This window comes from Malurus melanocephalus, unplaced genomic scaffold, assembly GCF_030028575.1.
Source record: "Malurus melanocephalus ecotype Western Australia unplaced genomic scaffold, MMel_1.1 scaffold_321, whole genome shotgun sequence".
Classification (NCBI taxonomy): domain Eukaryota; kingdom Metazoa; phylum Chordata; class Aves; order Passeriformes; family Maluridae; genus Malurus; species Malurus melanocephalus.
In genome coordinates this window covers 553,961-572,496 of record NW_026623553.1, presented here as the reverse complement: position 1 = coordinate 572,496, position 18,536 = coordinate 553,961, and the positions used below count along the sequence as shown (strand labels likewise).

Below are 18,536 nucleotides of genomic sequence, written 5' to 3'. Positions count from 1 at the left end.
CGGCCGCCGCGGGTACTGCAGCTCCGCGCTCCCCCCGCAGCCCGCGCACCGGCGCCGCGTCCCAGCCCCGCTCCGGGCGGCACTGACGCCTTCCCCGGCCCGGCCGCTGTCCCCCCGCCGGAACCGCGCTCCCGCACCCCGGGGACAGCCGGCGGGGCCGGCGAGAGCCGCCGGGTTCGTGCTCCCCGGAGGGAACCCTCCGGGATAACGCTCAGCGGCGGGCCCTTCGCCCGGGGGGGATGCCCGGGATCCCCGGGTGGGATGCCCGGGTGGGATATGTGTTTATTCGGGGTTGATAATGAAGTTAATTAACAGGCCTATGGCACGGCGCGGGGCGWGGAGCGCAGCGGGGATGGGGACCGGGGGGACCGGGCGTCCCCCCGCAGCGGGGGTTTGGAGGTGGGGCTTGGAGGTGGGATTTTGGAGGCTTGGAGGTGGATTTTTATGGTTTGGGGGTGGGTTTTGGTGGTTTGKGGGTGGGTTCTGGAGGAGATGCTTTAGCTTCTAGTCCTTGTTTCCAAACCCTCAATTTTAAGCCAGCTYCAGCCCAAGTAAGGATGTTTTCTCCCGATGCTGCAGGTCACAAGCAATGTGGCAGGATTGCTCTGGGTAAAAGTCGCTTCCCTGCCTGCTGCTTCCAGGACTGCTGACTTCCGTGGAAGCCATGGACGTACCTCTAGCATCCCAAAAAGCCTCCAAGTGCTGCACAAGGGGTGGTGCTGTGAGGTGAATTTTGGGATGGCCTGCGGAATGTGTGTGGCACACAAATGGCTTCCTCARGGAGACAGGGAGTGAGCTGCTGAGACATCTTGGGTTAGAGGGTGCTCGAATATCACAGGAGGAACTCCCAATCTGCCCCATGGCTGTGGTTAGTGCTGTGGTGATGGCRACTCCATGGGTAATAAAAACAATAAATAGAGGAACGGTTTCCTTTTACCACAGGAACAGTATTTTCAGCACTGGCTGAGCYGCAGCTTGCCAGCTGTTGGCGGCAGGAAAGCCCTGAGCGCTTGAGATGTGCAGTGCTCTCTGTGGACGCTGTTTTTGATTTTCAGCTCACCTGAACTGTCCTGAATGTCGGGTGTTTCCTGACACGGGATCTGCGCATCTGGGTCGGCGTTGCCACGCTGCACCYAGGGCAGGCTGTGGGCTGGTGCTTTGGCAACCCCTCCCTCTTGATTTACTCTTTTTATCCTCAAGTCAAATGATGTTAAACAACCTAACCAAGGCCTATCCCTGCCTCCTGTTGCTATCACCACCAGGTATCCTTATGGATGAACCACTGCTTTATCCRTGTGGCGGAGCTGGGAAATGCACAACTGCTGAGGAATTGGGTTTGTGCCCTGGAGGCGTGTGGCTGGTCTGCCTCTGACTGGGGTGCAGTGGRAATCACTGCTGCTGAGGTTGCTGGSCAGCAGCAGAGGTTATTTTTCCTCCCCAGCACAGGCCAGTGTTGCTGTTTTGGGAGTGGATGTGCTCCRGGTGGATACCAGCAATCCCTGGAGCACCTTGCTGATGTCTGTGCYTTGGTGGGATGATGCTCTGTGGGATTCTGCTTCCCCAACACCATTCTGTTCTGGAAGTCACAGCCACCACCTAATGCCCTGATTTTGTGTAGGGATTAGGCTTGAAGAAGGCATGTGCTTATTGAAGTAAACTGAAGAAAAGAAGTGGTTTYCTTCCCAAATAATAGATCATATTTTCAATGGGAGATCTACCCTGGCAGCCCATCCTGGGGACCTACAGGGGCCTAAACTGGTCTGTCCAGTGCTGAAACAAAATCATGTGGCCAAGACAAACTTGGGATGGCTGCTGAATGAGRCAAGGTGCAAAACAGGATGGACCAAGGTAATGGGTGAGTGCAGGAGCCAGGGGAGTCTCCTCATACGTGGTCCAGGTTTGGCCTTGCAAAGGCCAAGGACTGGATCAGGATCTTGCAGGGGAACTTCTGGTTCACGTGTGCCCGTCCTGGCTGTTGCAGTCCTATCAGTGTCTCCCACACRGTTATCAGGCTGCACACTGTGCTGCCTCTGTGGGTTCTGCTGAAACCCATCCCAGACCTCTTTGCTCTGAAAATCAGAAATCTTTTCATCTCCAGCTCCATAGCTCTCCACTTGGAGATTTTACAAGATTTGCTGATGTATTCTCCTCTCCCRAGTGTCTCTCAGTTGCAATTATATCCCCTTCAGCCCTGTTCTGGTAGCCTAATAAGACCAAATTTTGGTMGTTTCCTCTCATAAGACAAATCCTCCTTTCTTTGACTGTTGTAGTTGTTTTTCACAGCAGTTTCAGTTCCTCGGAAAGACAAGGGAAAAGTTTTTTAAGCTGTGGCTGGGGTTTCAGGCTTAAGATCAATGGGCCTTTTGTTTTGAAATCCAATTCAGTGGGCTTTTAAGAACGTATCTGATCATTATAGTGAGCATCTCGAAATTTGGAGCCCAAGCCTGTTATTCAGCTATGAACAACGACTCTGCTGACTCCAAGGACTTGTACAAACATTTATAATCAACAGGAGGGAAGCTAAGAGCCATTCAAACAACAGATAAGATTAGTAACTGAAGTGGCTGGGCTGCAATTGTTATTGTGCAAGTCAAAGAAAAGGCTGTCACACAGAGGATGTTGCCAAGCAAGATTCATTCGAGTCGCCGAGTCATTCTTCTCTCCTCCGCTGTCCGAATTCTCCCGCAGTCCTCCCAGATCTCTTCAGGCTGAGTCGGGTGAGCTGCTGGGTTAGGAGGTGACTGAGCTCAGACTTTTTTCCAGGTTGTGTCAGCTATTTCCCTTGGTCCTGTTCTTGTCCAGTGCTCCCACCATGGAGAAGGGAGCATATTCTGATCCAGAGAACTTCCTTCACCGTGATGGGATTTGGAGCACARAAACAATCCAAGCCCAGTTGCTGTTGCCATCTCTGAGATCCAGAGTGCTCAGAAGGCAGTAACAGCCATGGGCAGATGTCTGAAGCTGTGTGAAAGCTTAACCAGCCCCTGAACCAGAGCGTGGAGCAGGATGGTGAAAGCTGCCTTTGCTTTCCATCTGGGKGCTCCTCGGAGCGTGCCTTTGGAGAGAGGAGTTCAGCATGGCTCAWCCACTGTCGTGAGGCATTGGTTACCCCGTGAACGAGCCCCATCGTGTGCAGCAAACAAGAAACACGGCACACAACATATGAAAGTCATTTAGGAAGATGGGAACGATGAGCGGCRCACACAATGGAGTTGCTATTAGGATCTGTCGATCCTAATTAAAAAAATACTTCTCAATGAAAATTATTTATAAAAAGAAATCACAGTGACCCTAAATCAAATTATTTGTGAATGGTTTTTAGTCTCCCAGATCAGTTAAAACTCCTGTGTTAGTCACTGGACGTCATCCAAGCTACATGCTGAATGAATAACATCTCTGCCAAATTTCATTTTTTTTCACCCTCACCCAGTTTGGCACAGGACAGTTAAAGTCATTTTTCTAAATATCTTTCAGAACATCAAGCAACTGTAAAATAACAATGGGAAAGCTTGGCCACGGACAACTGCAGCCCTCCAGTTGGAACCGCTTCTCTCCAAGAAAGCAACTCCCTTTCCTTTGATGATCTGTTTTGGGGGAGCACTGATGCAGGGATTCCTCCATGGGGGTACTGGAGAACACTGCCCGAGGGGTCACCCTGCCAGGGAGCCCGGCTTCCATGTGTTCCAGAGTAGGGCACAGCTGGATCCAGACTGGCCCTGGGTGCAGGGTTTGTGTCTTTTTGGCCACCTGCTAGAGGGTGACATCCCAAGGACATGTCTGCCATTCCTTGTCCACAGCAGCAGTTTCCATGGTGAGCTGTAATGATGCCTCTTTTGCTCACTCTTCAAAAACAAAAAAAACAAACAAAAAGAAAGAAAAGAATCAGTGACTGCACAATGGCAGAACAAGTTCTTGCTTCCTGTGTCTGCAAAGATAAAGTGCTAATTCTTCTAAGCACTACGTGATGTCCTATCCAAGTGAATTAAGTTTGGCATTGTTTTCATGGTGGTTTGTACCAACTCCAGTGTGCTTTCTCTTCTTTGACTGGCCTGCAAGTCCCCCATTGCCCTTTTCTCAGCTGGCTTCYCCCTCATCAGTTCTTTCTGACTACCAAGGACTCTGCGGTGTTGTCACCTGCAGAGARCGAGGACCCTCCCCCGTTCCTGGTTCTCAGTGACATTAAGTGGGAAGCATAGTTCTCCAGCTCCCCACATAACCCAGGAAGTGCTGGCTGCTCTCCTGGTTGAAAACTAGCAACGAATAGCCACCAAATTCCAATCCTGCTGGTTTTCTGTGAGGATAATTAATAAATGCAGGGCTCTCTGCTCCTTGCCTCCTAAGGAGGAGTAAGGGCTAGAGCTCAACACCATGTGCAGAAGTTAGCAGAAGTGCAGCAGTTGTCACCCATATATGTGACTGCCTGTGTCCCAGTTCCAGATGTCTTCTTTGCCACCAGTTAAATTGCTGTGATGCCTGGCTGGGCCTCCTGCATCCCTTCCCTCTCCCCATGCCCATGGCATTGGCTGGGAAGGTGCTCTGTCCACAGGGATGTCCAGGAAGGTGGACAGAGGGACAGCTGCTCTGGCCCCTGGTGACCAGCTGGTTTATCCTTTCATTAAGGTGACAGCACCTCCTGTGKTTTTGCTGTTTGATTTCTCTTCTTTTCATGCTGCCTTGCTGCTCTTTCCAGAGCTGTGCCCAGATGGTCCTGTCGTTCCTACAGCCACGACTGCAGGTTCTGTACTTGCACAGCCATGCAGCAAGGCAGCTGACAGCCTYTCTGGTGTTGCTTTTCCTTCTGGGCTTATGGGCATGCTGGGGTTGTGGGCTGTGAATCCATCCCCTCCAGGCACATTTTGAAAGTGTGCTTTGGAAAGTGCTGGCTGGCATTGTCTGCAGYGTTCTGGGTTTCCCAGCTTGGCCTGATAGAGGTGCACCCCACTCCTGTGCCACAGTGCCTGGTTTATCCTGCCATTAATTTGCAGCCTCTGAGGCTGTTGGATCATACCAGGTAGGGTCACTAATGTGTCCAAGAGCAGCCCAGCTAGTGCAGGCTCCCAGAGGGGAGAAGGGTGGCAGAAGGCAGAGTCTTGGTGCTGGATACTCCCAGATGTGAGTGTGCCTTGGACCTCCATTCCTTCTTCTCCAGCCAGGGGAGATTTCTGGCCATTTGTAAATGGCCAGAAAACCTCTGGTCTCAATGGCCTCAAAATCTCTGGTTTTGAGATTAATACTCCMGTCCCTCCCCAATGCAACTTTTTGCAGACTGTGATTCTTTCTCAGATTACTTTAAAACCCCTTTCTTTAAAAAGGAATATGAGCATGTTGGCAATTCCCAACTCATGGACTAGGTATTTTACAGTCTGCTCATAGGGAGCAAGGTTGTTCATAGAGCTGGGGTGAAATGGGCTGACTGCTTCCATGTGGGGCCAAAGAAACCCCGAACATCTGCGAGGATGAGAAGGAAGATACAGAACAAAYAATAGTTTTGAAATGAGATTTAGAACAAATCAGAGCCTAGCAGTTTTGCATCCAAGAAAATGATGCTTTGGCTGTTTCTTTTCCCCATTTTTCTCTGAAGATGCTACCCTGACTGTTGCCATTCTGAGAGGGCATGGCGAGTCCTCAGCTCCTGGGTGGGCTGGCTGCTGCCGGGGTGACACAGTGCTGTGGTTTGACCCCAGATGGCAGCTCAGCACCATCATCACTCTCTCCCCTCTGATGGGATCGGAGAGAGAATCGGAAGGATAAAAGTGACAAAAGGGGCTGAGATAAAGACAGTTTAATAGGGAAAAAACCATGAGCACCAGCAAAGCAAGGAACCTGTTCCCCACCTGTTCAGCTACYCTCAGGACAGCAGAGCTGTATGGTCTGGGATATCCCTTGGGTCACTGGGGGTCAGCTGTCCTGGCTGTGTCCCCTCCCAGCTCCTCGTGCACCCCCAAGGTGCTYGTTGGTGGGGTGATACGARAAGCAGAAGAGGCCTTGGCTCTGTGCAATCKCTGYTCRGCARTAACAAAAACATCTCTATGTTATCACCCATGTTTTCACCACAAATCCAAAGCACAGCCCCACAGCAGCTGCTGGGAARAAAATTAACTCTTCCCCAGCCATAAGTAGCACACAGGGTCCTGGCTCCCCATTGTCTGTGGGGTTTGGTTTACATRGCCCTGAAAGGAAAGCTCTCCCAAAACTCACCCAACAAAGAGCAAAGTCCAGCCTTGCAGGTAGAGCTGAGCTCAGCTCCACTGCTGGACTGCAAGTAGCTGATGATCCTGTGGTGGAACCTCTTGCTACATCCAGATTATGGTCCCCCTCTGCCCCACCCACCTAGTGATGTTACTAGCCCTGCTTTTGAATCCTTTTTCCCTGTGGTGGTAAACTGCAGCCACGAGGCTAATGGGTGTCTTCAAGCCTTATTCTAGCACTGTAAACTCATTGCAGAAGCTCAGAACCTGCGTTTGGGGTCCTGGGGGCATCTGTGTGAGTGAATGCAGCCCTGCAGGCACAGCTGAYGTCTAAAGCAGTGATTCAAAGGATGCTGTATAAACCCAGGAATGGAGTAATACCTACCTGGAGGAGACCAGAGGCACTGGGGTTTAATTTAAACTCCTCCAACTCCTCTCCTTCCCAATTCTAAGATAAATGGACAAAAACATGCCCTGGAAGCTCTTGTGGAGCCCAGCCAGAGATGAGCAGGAAGGAGCCCAAGGCATTTCCACAGCTTGTCTTGCTGTGCAGGAGGCTTGGAGAGGTGTTTATTATAAACACCTTTTCTGCTCACAGTGCTCTTGGCCCCTCTCTGGCTCATGTCCAGCCATGGCCCTGGTCCAAGCTTGTTTAGAAGTGTTTTATCCCCCGTGCTTTGCCAGAGCTGCCTTGGTGCTGAGGCTGAGCGGGGATTTGCCCTGGGAGCAGRTCCCTGTCCCCAGGGAGGATGGGCGATCTCAGGGGCAGGAACTGCTCCCTTCAGAGCTGCTCCTGGAGGTTAGTCRTTGTTCTTCCAGGGACAGGTGTCTGCTCCCACCAAGACATCAGTTGTGAGTTTTCACTGCCATTGAGGGCACAGGGAAAGAGCTTTTCAAGGCGGGGTTGTGTGTTCAGGATGGCCAGGATGAGTGGCAGCTCATGCAACCCTGGTGCTGTCCCTGCCTCTCGTGTCCTTTCCTCTGCCCTTTGGTAAGGCTCTGCATGCCTTGGAGGGAAGGCAAAGGACACGTGAGGGCTATGGGGAGCCTTCTGCCTGCCTCAGGTCCCACTCCAAGGTGAAAGTCAAGTAATTTTCCCAGGGACAGGTGAGCTGCTGAAGGGGCAGGGCTGCCTGAGCAGCAAGGCAAAGGTGATAGAGCAGTAGTTTATYTTCCCAGAGCTGCAGGGACAGTGGCTGCAGGCACCTGGCCATTTGGTGTGGCAATTTGGGCACTGACAGAGGGGAGCTGGGGGACTGTGTGGTGGCTCTGGCTGGAGGAGCACAGCCAGGGGTGGCTGCTGGGTGCCTTTGGCAAGAGCAGAGCTGGGGAGCTGGGTGCAGAGGGCAGCTGAGGAGCTGGGAGAGGGTGCTGGCAGGAGGGAGCCCATCTCCCTTGCCTTGGGCAGTAGCATTCCCTCCTGCCCCCCAGGCTTGTTGCCTCAGCACCAGGAGGAATGGCCATCTCTTGTTTTCCTGGAGAGGAGAGTGAGAGGCAGAGGCAGACAGTCCTAGTCTGGGGTGGGGACTGGTCTCTGGGCCCCAACAGTCCAACAGTGTTGTTTCTCGCCCCAACAGTGCCCTGCCTTGCCAGATTTGGTGTCTCTTTGCCTCCTCAGGTTACACTGGCCCATGCATGGTGCCCTGTGGCCAGGCTGTTCCCCAAGGCTGAGGCAAGCCTGGGGGTGCCTGGCCTGAAGGAAGGGGCCCATTTCTGCCCCCAGAGCAATGCCAGGCTGGTGTCATGGGCTGCAGATCCTTCTGAATCGTGACAGCAGCAGAAAAAGAGAAGAAATCACTGGGCAAGATGCGAAGCAGTCGGGTATTTCTGTMATCTCTCAGCCCTGGGGCCCTGTGGTTTCTGCGTTTCCTGTGTGAAGCTGCCTTCCAAAAAGGCTTGAGCAGCTCCTGGAGCTGGGTCTGAGATTTCACACCAGTCTTGCTCAGTCTGAGAGAGGTGATGTGTCCCATGAGCTTGATCTTTCTCCAGCAGTTTGGAACCTCAAGAGGGACACAGACCCCACGGCTCTGTGGGATGAGATCCCAGCAGGGCACCCACAGCTCTGTGGGATGAGATCCAAGAAGGGCACCCACAGCTCTGTGGGATGAGATCCAAGAAGGGCACCCACAGCTCTGTGGGATGAGATCCAAGCAGGGCACCCACAGTTCTGTGGGATGAGATCCAAGCAGGGCACCCACGGCTCTGCCCGGTGCTTATGGAGCTGGTGCTGATGCTGCTTGGCATCCACATCATCAGGACAGGAATTTGGTTGGATCCCTGAGATGAAAACACTTGGTTGACTGTAAACAAACCTATTTACACAGATCCTTCTCAGTCTGGCTTGGAGAATGTGGGAGCTTTGGTCCAGAAGAATTTATAGCTTGTAACTTCTAAACTCCTCATTATGCAAACATGAGAACAACCAGAGCATCTCATTAGGGGCTGTTCACAGCGACCGGCTGTGGTGGCAAACAAAGCCYGTTTAGAGGAGACACAAGATGATCTCTGGGTATGATTTGGTGGCGTGAGGGATAACAGGATGAGTGTTTGAAGCCATTCTTCAGGTACKGCAGCACTGCCTGTTGCTCTGTCCTTTTGTGGCCCAGCCAGTGTCCTGCCCCACACCTCAGAGGAGGCATCCACTGCGCCCCAGTTCCCATCTTTTCCAGGGGGATAAAGCTGTTCTTTAAACCATGCTCCAGTGTCTTCCCTGGCAGGAAGGTCTCAGCTGTTAAAGGAAAAGGAAGGTCTCAGCTGTGCTGATACACGGAGCTCTGGGCAGCTCTGCAATCCTCCTGTCAGCAGTGATGGGGGCTGCCACTCACAGGAGATAGGTGTGATCCCTCCCTGTAAAGGTCCATCGGGTTCTGGACCTCGAAGAAGAGCAAAGCCAACTTGGCTTCTCATTTGAAGCTTTACCAAGAAGAAAAGGATTGTGATGAGTGGGCTGTCCAAGGCAGCAGATTCACTCATCAYTCACAAGGTGATGGGGCCGATTCCTGCCAGCCCCGAGGTGATGAGAAGCCCAGCTCACATCTGCAGAGCCCAACATGGGTGCTGTGACAAGGAAAAGTCWGGTTTAAAGTCCCTATTCCTTTCCAGTGAGTGACTTCCCATGGGCAGCATTAAGAAATGTTATAATGTAGCAGGGAAATGTGTCCAAGTGTCAAAGTTTATTTAGTAATCATTTAATATTTGCCTACWTTTCAAAGCTGCTCTGGGGGTATTTCTGGAACATCATCGAGGCCCTGGGTGGGATTCTTTTCTGCCCTGTTGAAACCTGTCTGGGATTTGAGAACCTGGGATTCCTGTTCTCTGTGGCTTATCTGGAGACCACCAGCTCAAAAAGATTGCCCCACAGCTCATCTCAGTGTTTTGGCTTTAGCTGAAAGAGTTTTTAATTGAAAACCTCTTAGGCCATAAGCCAGACTCTTACCATGGGGACAATAACTTTTTACTCTTCCCTGAAAGATGCCAYGAGAAAAATGACAAAGGTAATGAATTCTTCCACACTTTGATTACTCACAGAGCAAAATAGTCTGCAGAGTCCACTCTGAGTTGGTGTCAGCAAGGAAACAGCTTTGCTTTTATGAGGTAATTCCTTGGAGGARGACAGAGTAGGATAGGGGGGCATTTGCTGGGCTCTTGGTGTTAGAGAAGAGGACACTTTTGTGGCCCAGACTTGGAGGGGTGATGGCAGCTCCTGCACCTGGGTGGGTTTGGATCAGCTGWGGGCTTCCAGGCTGTCTGCTGATTGTTGGCTTTTAGACCCACGAGTCCTAGCTGGGGCCATGCAACAGCCCTGCAGGAGATGGGACAAGGAGCACAGCCTGAATCACACCAGGAGGAAGAGAAAACCACGGCTCCCCTAAATCCTGCTGCTGTGGAGAGCAGGAATGGTGCCAATACCGAACATACCAGCACAGCAAGGAGCCCTTCTCCCTCCCCAGGGGCTATTAGGGTGGTTTCAGCCTCTCACAGTGTCTAGAGAGAGGAGCTGGTTTGAGGATATTGCTTACAGGAATATTTTGGGAACTCATTAAAAAGAGAATTATAAACCAGCCCTGGTGCGACTGAGATAAYGTGGTGTGTAAGTGTGCAGGAAACACGAACATCCTCTCAATTAAATTCAATTAATTGTTTTACAGCTGCTCAGCAAATACCATGAGGTTCAGGTGGGGAGATGCAGTGCAGGGATTCCACCAGGTCTGGATGGAGCAGGTAAGAGGCTGTGGTGTGTGGAGCACCTGTTTGTGTTAGAGAGGGAAACTGTTTACAAAATAGAAGCATTAGCAAACTGGAGAGAGCTGTGGGACAGTCTGCAGCCAGCACAGCAGCCACAGACCCTTTTCTGGGGAAAGCAGGAAAGGGGCTCTGGCACCTGTGAAGGAGTCCTTATTCCACACTGGGGGCTGAGGTGGGAGAGGGGGTCAGTTCTGTGTCTCAGTAGGAAAGGCCTGACAGCAAATGGCATAACAAAACAGCTGCTGTGATAGGACAGAATTAAAAGAAAGATATATAATAGTTTGAGGAACCAAAAAGGAAGAATTTCTCTCCAGGGAAGGGATATGTGCAGCACTGGGGAAAATCCATCCTGGGTCCTTCAAATGCTGCACGAATGCAGGGTGCTGTGCATCTGCCCTTGATATTCCTCTTTTTACTCTGCCTTGTTAAAACAGCYGTTTTATCAAACCTTTTGCCATTGGCCATTTCTCACTGAGGCTGGAGAGACCCTCACCCCACCTCCTCCCCACCCAGCCCAGGGATTGTCGCCATGGAAGGGGGTGTGCAAGGGGCTTGAGAGGGGATAAGGGACAGAGCCAAGGCTCCTGCTGGCTCCCTGGCCAYCCCCAGCCTGGAGAAGCAGGAGGGTTTTGCCAGACCCCTGCTCTGAAGGGTCCCCATTGCTTCCCTGCATGAACAAGTGGTGACTCCTGGAAGGGGAGCAGACAGTTCTGTGTGCTTTGTCATGGGCAGCCAGCATTTCCCCACTAGCTGGAGGCTCCGAAAGATCCCTCCAAAACTGGTTAGAGCTCATGTATGCCAGAGTTTCAGGGTGCTAGAAGGGGCAGTGGGATGGGAGCCCTGGGATGCTCCTGGCCAGTGCCTGCTTGCACCATGACTGTGGTCAGCACTAGGTGAGGGTGACCACGGTGTCACTGGGCCAACAGTGAGGGACCCCTGTGCCATGCTCTGTGCTCTCCTAGGGATACACCCCGTCCTGGAAAGGGAGACCACCTGGATATCCATCCTCAGCAGGCCCTTTGTGACATACCCCGCTGAGGACCGTTTGGCTCTGTTGCCTTTGAACCTGCCCTCCAGGTAGGTTTTGGCCATTAACTCAGCCCTAAACTTCCTTTCAGACTAAATGAGACCACCCCATCATGTCTCCTTTTAGTCCCTGTKTCCTGACCCAATGACACAGGGTCAGGTAAGTGTGATCCAGCCTTCAGGAGAGAAGAGAGACGCAGGAGCAGTGTCCCCTGAGTGCCCCTGGGGCAGGTAAATGTTGGTGATGTCTGTGCCCCATCCCTCCTGCAGCAAGCAGACACTCCCTCTGAAGCCTCTGCCCTGGCAGAGCTGGCCTGGCACCTTCCCAGGCGATGAATTTTGGAKGGGGAAATACGAATTGCTGTGCCTGGCTCGGCAGGGTTAATGTCAGTGCAGATGCACGTGGTGCTGCCTGTGTCCTCAKCTGCAGCAGGACATGCACAGCAAAGGGCTGAGGAGGGAGCTGCAGACCGGGAAAGCTGCGTGGCCTTGGATGAGCTGGGAGAGTCTGGAGGTGCCCGTGGAGGGAGGATCCGGCACACGCACGTGCGTGCCCACGGATCACACGAGTGAGAGGCAGCAGATGAGCTGCCTTGCTCTATTTGTAACCTCCCACTGCTGCTGCACAGGCTTTGCAAGGAGGAGAAGGAGCTGAAAATGGAGCTGAAAATTGAAACTTGAGGCTCAGATGCTTGGAGAAGCTCAGGAGCCCGATTCAACTCRTCCCTCTTGGGCAAGCAGGAGCTTCTGTGCTTCCTGGACCCTGTGTCTCRCTCTCAAGTTCAGCACAGAGTGAGGCATTCATGCTCCACCTTAGAGTAAAAATACTTTTCATTAACTCRTTGGGGAAAGGAGACATAAAGACACAATTCAATTGCAAACCACAARATTACAGTGTGAGATGAAGAGAGGACAGAATGAGGAAGGAAATRGAAAAACAGCTTGGCCTTATTTTTTAATTTGCATCCCTTCAGCTKGCTGAAGGAGAGCTGGGTGAGGACAGGGCAGTGCCACGGGTGGGATCCACCCTCCCTGCCTGGGCATCACAGCTGGGATGTKGCATTCAGGATCTTGCCACTGCAAGCTGGTTTGGACAGTCCCAGTGGCTCCAGCCTGGCCTCTGGCAGGTGCAGGATGAGAGGCTGCTGTGCAGGGAACCACGGGCACCTGTCCTGTGCCCAGGCTGTGATTCTCCTGCCTGCATTCAGCATTTGCTGCCCTGGGTGGTGCCTTTGGGGAGTGCAGGATGTTCTTGGGAAAGTGCATGGTGATGGGACAGCACAAGGAGAACAAACAGGGCTCCTCTGCAGCAGCCTGGGACAGCCCACCCCTCCCCTGATCCCAGCTCTCCTTGCAAAGGGCAAGATGGAAAGGGAGGGATGAGGCTCCAGAACCCCTCCAATCCTCCTGGCTTCTTGCTGAAACTGCTAATTAAAGATTCCATTTCATCAAGCGATTTTTTTCTGATGTGAAAACTTTTCCATAAGGAACTGGTCCCGAATCCACCAACTCATTTCACATTTATTTTAAATCTATGCTTTATATTGTGTAGTTTCCTCCAGGGCTTGATTATCTTCTCAGTAAAAGCTCTGTTGTTCTGGTTTGTGAGACCTATATTTAGCCTTGCCGTAAGGTCTGTGCACCTCTCAGTGCAGGGCTCAGGCTGCCACCTGAGCTCCTGGGCTTTCCTATTTATTTGGATCTATTAAACAAGTTACCACCTCTGTAATATCAAGGGCATTTTCCAGCCACGGGCTGCCTACAAGCAGTAACTTGGTGCTGCAGAAATGGTCTCCTGGATCTCAGAAGTCATTTGGAGAGGGTCCCTCGTCTAACAATGGCAAATTATATTTAAAGAGGGAATCAAGGGCAAAGCCAGACAAAGAGCCTTGTCCCTCTCTRTTATTGTGGTGGTACCTCAAGTCCTCATTCCCTGTGTTTCCTACACATGTAATAAAGCATACTCCAACGCAGCATATTTTTACATAAAACTATACAAAATAGGCAAAAGTGGGAGGGGTCTTTACCTATGAAGGGAATTCAGAGGTGCACGGATGTACCTGATCCCCTGGTATGACTGCAGTTGTTATTTAATACACAGGGGGGTGTAAGGAGATTGTGTGGAGAGAAGGGTGAGAGAGAGAGAGAGAGAGAAAGAGAAACATCAAGTGACTGGCAGAGAAAATGAGCCCAGGGAGAACCTCTGGGATGGAGGGTTCTCTCATGGTGGGCTGGAGACTGGGATCCACCATCCTGTGGGGAGCATTGCCCCCACTGGTGCCCTTTTGCAGCCACAGGTCCTCTTTCTGGTGCCACACCTCAGTGCCTGGCACCACTGTCCTTCTGGGGGGACAAGAAATGCTGCCTTGCTGACCGTCARCCCCCTGCCAATGTCCACCACAGGAATCTATGGCTCTGGGCAGCAGTGCCCTGCAGAGACTCCCTGCCTCTCCTCCACCCTGAGCAGTGAGGAGCCCTCCCAGAGCTGGAGCTGCTGACAAATGTGTTGGATGCAGCTGTCTGTATCCARGGAACGGAGCGTGTGAGCGGCACAGCGAGCCAAGGCACGCGATCGGAATGATCAACGGGCAAAATCTGGGTGCTAAGGCATGGGCTGGAACATCTGATTGGAAGGCTGGGAGGAAAAAAAGGAAGGCTGAGTTGTTTATGGTTTGTTTTTCATTCATCATTCCTGCTTGTGTGGGTGGACAAGGAGTGAATGAGTTTCTCAGGGAGGGCAGCAAATAAAAGAGGCACACATTTCCTTGAAGGATGAGTAGCTTTTTTTCCTTCCTGGTGCCTAGGTGAATATGTCACAAAGGGGATGGAAAGATCCCTAAGAGCTTCTCTCCCAGGTGAATGAAACCACTTGCTCTTGATTTTTTTTTCCCTGATCACCATGTGTCAAGAGATAAAATATTTTTTTTGTGGTGGGTTTCATTATAATAAAGGACTGCTTTTTCTCCCTGCAGAGAATGTTCTCAGCTTTTGTTTGGACTGTTGAGTGTTTCATGCAATGACAGTGGGTCGATGCTCTCCCAGCTCAGGGAGGGATGGGTAGGTAGCTGGATCAGGCCTCYCAGCCAGGATGGTCCTTTTCTAGGAGAGGCAGCACTGGTGCCTGTGGTACATCCCTCAGTTGTGCCTTCCCCTGGTCTGGGAGGTGACACTGACAGGCAGGAGATTTGGGAACCCAGTGGGGCAGGGGAGAGCCAACAGACCACTGGGCCCATGGCAGCATTGCTGGTGGAGGGCTWCTGAGATGGGTCTTTGTTTCCTTTGCTGCAGCCATGCTGCTCGCTGGGCGTGGGGCAGGCAAGTGGAATAGGAGATTTTGGAGGTCACTATTTTGATTCTTTTCTACCTGGAGCAAAGGACAGATATGGCTTATGGACCATGGTCCTCTGAGCACCCTGCTGTAGTGGGAGGTGTCCCTGCCTATGACAGGGGTGTAGAATTAGATGATCCAGCTGTTCTGGGATTCTGTGGTTGGTCCATGTCCAGGCTGGAGTCTCAGAGTGCTGGGCTTTGCCTTTTCCATGTAATTCCTCTGTTCATTTATCATCTGATTTTCTCATTTCACSTAAGGCTGTGAGGGTGTCCTCCTGGTGCCAGGAGTCTGTGTGTCCTGGGGAAGGGCTGCCTCCTGCCCCACATGGCAGGCACTGATACTCTCCATGGGCTATGTACCCACTATTACTGGACATCCCCGAACTGATGCATCTGCAAGCTAAATCCTTGCAGAGAAAACCTGGAGGTGGAAAAAAAAATGGCTGCAGTGGCTTTGTTGGCATTTTGGGGCTTTTGTAAACCACCTGATTGTTGCAGGGAAGAAATGCCCCATAGGGAGGGAAAGCAAAGTTCTCTTGGCTGGCATTGGGGATGATGTGTCCTGTATCTGATATCTTCACACCCATAGGGCTTCAGGTCCCTGCAGAGAGCTGAGATAGAGCTGGGAAGAGCTGTGTGAGGTGGAGAGCCACCCTTGCAATGCACACATGGTTCTTGGGCTTGCCTGAAATGGGGAAGAGCTTAGCACAGCCCCRTGCTGGATAACACCAGGGAACGTCWGGACCTGTGTTATGCTGGATATCAGGGAAAGGTTCTTCTCCCACAGAGTGGTCAGGCACTGCCCAGGCTCCCCAGGGAATGGGCACAGCCCCAAGGCTGCCAGAGCTCCAGGAGYRTTTGGACAGTGCTCCCAGGGATGCACAGGGTGGGATTGTTGGGGTGTCTGTKCAGGGACAGGAGTTGGGCTCAGTGATCATTGTGAGTCCCTTCCAACCCAGCRTGTTCTGTRACTCTGCAGTGTTCCTCCTTATACCAAAAGCCCCACGTTGGATTTGTGGGAGCACATCTTCAACTGACATGGACAGGGGYGAGCATCTGCAGCCTGTGGWRGWTGCTGAAGGACAGTCTGCCTGCCTRTGCTRTTGGAGATCAACATCTGTCCTTGCAGAAGAGCTGCAGGGTTCCCTGAAGTAGGGAGGGACACTGGGACACTGCCCTGTGTGGCATCTGCACYAAGCAGGGCTCGGTGCCAGGAGCTCCCTTGGCAGAGGCAAAGAGAGACCTGAGAGGTGCTTTGTTTTCAGGCATCTCTGGGAAATTGCAGGAACAAAATTAAAGGAGGCAAAAGAAAACTCAGCAACCACATTTGCCTGAGGAATGAAAACCTCTGATGGTGCTGCTGAACTCTGGGGTCCTCCAGAAAGAGTGGAATCCAGGCTGAGCTCAGATTCTCCCTCTCTCTGACAGGATGGCAAATAGGATGGGTGTTCAGAGCAGGGAGTTAGGGGAGAGATGGGCTTTGGATAAATTAAAGCAGACCACAGACCTCCTGGGGTGCCTGCCAACAGTTACCCTCAGTTGAAGGAAAAATTCTTAAAATATGTTATTTAGGTTTCATTYTCTCGAAGCCAATGTTCAAGTTGGTCTGGTAACTGCACCAAGCCTTATTCATTTCATGTGTCAAGATGCCCAAGTACCTACAGAAAAYAATGATTTTCCATTTATATGGCAAAAATAGCATAGAAGGGGGATAGGGATTTAGTCCTAAACCATTTCTGAAACGGTAAGAGAAAAGCAAGTGTCTCAGGTGATGAAAAYCAGTTGACTTCACAAGAGTTAGGATGAACAGCAGGAAAAATACCGCTAAAAGGAGATGTGACCAGTGCCCTTTTTGGAGGCTAAGCGATCTGGATTCCAAAATGCTTCASAGACAAAGAAAACACTCACTTTTCAAAATTGCCCCAGAGGCCTCACAGGTATCTTGCACTGAATTTCTCAGTGATTGAACCGCTGTGGTCCCACTGGGATTTCAGCCTGCAAAAACAGAAAAGGATTACCAACTCAGCTGCCTGGGCATGAAACTGCCCTTTCTGGTGAGGGGCAGGGTAGAGSAGGTGAGCTCCAGATCAAGTTATGCTATCAGGTATCTCCTTCCTCCTCAGGCAGAACCTTAGTTGCTGTCTGAAGAAAATGATAGGGAAAGGGGAAATTCCACAGAGATTTATGCCAAAAGAAGAGAGAAGTCAGGTCGTTTCTCTGCTCTTCCGAGCAGTTTCCTGAATCTAAAATACTGTTCTTCCTTCTGCCATGGGAAACACTTCTGGTCCCTTCTACCTCCACCTGCATTCCCCTGCAGTTCTGCATGGTCACCAACCAGGGGAAAAGAGAAAGCCTTCAGAAACATCTGAGAACACAAAGCTGCGCAAAATCACGCTTAGCRAGAGGAAATGTGCACAAGAAGTAAACGGTCCCTGAGCCCTGCTGTGTGCACACACTGCGGGGCTCCCGGTGCACCGCGGCCCTGCAATGGCAACGCTGCTCAGAGAGCTGYCAGCATTCCCGGAGAGGGAACGAGCGGTGGTCCTGGCGGGCAGCACGGAGCCACGGCCGCCCGTGGCTGCAGAGCCCTGGCTGCGTGTGCYGGGGCTGTGCTCTCGTGTGCCAGCGGTGGGACAGCGCTGTCTCCCGCCCCGAGCAGGGAAACACGAGAGGCGACGCCCCGTGCCTGTGCCGGGCTGGGCGCAGCGGCTCTGCTCCCTTCCCGTTTTTCCTGACGGTTCTGGCTGTGCGGTGTTAAATGGAAAGCGAATCCCGATCCTGCCATTTGTGCTCCTTTGCTCTCACTGATGGGCTCAAAGACAACACAGCTACGGTCATCTCCTGAGGTTTGCTRAGGGCTTTCCCTGGGGCTCTAAAGGCTCTGGGGCCGTTGCAGTCTGTGCCCGGAGCCATCCCCTGYGAGCAGGCTGAGCCCAGCCCTCCTGCCTCCAGGTCACCTCCGTGGSATGGGACTATGGCCGCTCCCCTTCAATGCAGAATCTAGTGCAACAACAACCACAAAATCCTCYGCCGCTGCTAATTGAGCACCTCAGATCCCTTCCGCCCTGTCTGGGCAGCGAGGCTTTGGGAGTGCAGATGCTTCAGGATCGGCTTTGAAAATAAACCCAAACGAGCACCTTTTGGAGCTTAAAGCGACTCCYCCTGGAAGCCACTGCAGGGAAAAACATTTGTTTATTAACGAGAGGCAGCAGGAACAGGGCATGAAAGGCGGCTTTGTCTCCCCTGCCAGTGCGTGCTCCGTTTGTCTCTATGTTAATGCCTTTCCTTCAGGTGTGCAGGGAATCTCGGGCACAAATCTCCCAGCTCCATAAAACCATCGGGCAAAGAGGAATCCCCGGCTCSCGGGCCCTGCGCATCGCGGAACCCCCGTGTCACCTGCAGCCGCCCCCAAATGAGCGCATCTTTGGTCGCCTCTGCGGGGAAAAGGGGGATTCTGCGAGCGCCCGGGGGCCTGCCGAGGGGCTGGCTCCATGGCCGGATGGAAGCAACGCGGTCTGSCTCCATCCCGCGGACCCCCAGGGACGCGGGGATCCCCGCCGCAGCGGGCATCCCCGGTGGGGGGGAGTTCCCGGGCAGGGAATCACCTTTCCGGGGGGGTGCGGGGGTCAGCATCCCGGGGGCAGGGGCAGCTGAGGGAGCATCCCGCTCCTCCCCGCGCCGCGCCGCGCCAGTGCCTGTGCCGCTGCCGTGCCGCGCCGCGCCAGGCCGTGCCGGTGGCGTGCCCTG

The 18,536-nt window shown here is 52.5% G+C and overlaps 1 long non-coding RNA gene across 1 annotated transcript; it reads left to right on the top strand.

The window, feature by feature from the left end:
* The first annotated feature begins 9,235 nt into the window (after positions 1-9,235).
* On the top strand, positions 9,236-14,297 carry LOC130580286 (uncharacterized). The gene is made up of 3 exons (XR_008966090.1): positions 9,236-10,409; positions 11,396-11,510; positions 13,863-14,297. It is a non-coding gene; the product is annotated as an uncharacterized LOC130580286 (long non-coding RNA).
* Positions 14,298-18,536: the final 4,239 nt, after the last annotated feature.